Below are 1,233 nucleotides of genomic sequence, written 5' to 3' on the forward strand. Positions count from 1 at the left end.
AAGAATTGCAATCACGGCATTAGCACAAAAGAATATCAATCTTTACGTTTGTGCAACAGAAACAATTACATGTGACGCACACACAAAATATATATGTTAAAGTTAAATGTATTACATGCGGACAATAATAAAGAATCACAAAGACATGATTTACAATTTTACTGTACAGCAACATTGAACGTAGACGCATATATACGCATATATCGATCCAAAATAAAAAATGAAATATTTTCAATGATTAAATTATGAATGGTTCTGATATCACTTGTTGGAATAAATTAATTTCAAAATTTCAGATCATCCATATTGAATCATAAAAAAATATAATATAATGCGGAAGCGTATCTTTACTCATAACAATTAGAAATTGATAGAAGAATTTGGATCTTGTGGTTCTTTCGATCTTCCTCAACCAAAGCCTTCTGTATTCTTAGGCGGCTGAACTGCAATTCTTTTAATGGAAAAAGAACAACAAATGCGGCTTTGGTATATTGGGGACCGAAACCCTGAAGGCCTATTTATATTTGAGCATGGCACCCATTAAACCCTCAAATCCAAATAAAATAGTATCTAAAGTCCAAAATATAATATATCTAAAATCCAAAAAGATAATTATCTAAGGAACAAAAGATAATATCTGATTTTATTCTCATTTAATTCCAAATCAAAAGTAATAATGACTTATTCAATTTAGCATTTATAACAATAAATGAGATCACCATTATATAAATCATTTAATTTGAAATAATATAATTTATGATTATAATTAATATATGTATTGCCCACCAATAAATTAAAAAATTAAATAATTTTCTAAATTAAATAATTTCCTAAATTAAATAATTTCTTAACAGTGATCCCATTGACAATATAAAGCATAGGAGATAGTAATATTTTGCTTAATGCCCTAAACTTTTTTAAGAAATTTGACAGTTGATACAATGCATTTTGTCTTCTTTCGAAGTTGACATGAATAATGCAATAGTTTTGATTATTACATTAAGCAGCAAATTAAAGAGCATTAACTATTTAAAAAGATGTGGTGGTAACGTGTTTGTATATATATCCAAGTGGAAGATGAAAACAACTCGGAATGGAAAGAAGAATTGCACGAACATACATATATATACACAACACATTCCATGTGTCAATAATTTAATTAGTCAAAAATAATTAAAATTTATCTTATTTAATATTTATAAATTATTATTAAAATTAATAAATATTAAATAT

Source organism: Arachis ipaensis, chromosome B04 (assembly GCF_000816755.2).
Source record: "Arachis ipaensis cultivar K30076 chromosome B04, Araip1.1, whole genome shotgun sequence".
In the NCBI taxonomy this organism is placed as follows: Eukaryota; Viridiplantae; Streptophyta; class Magnoliopsida; order Fabales; family Fabaceae; genus Arachis; species Arachis ipaensis.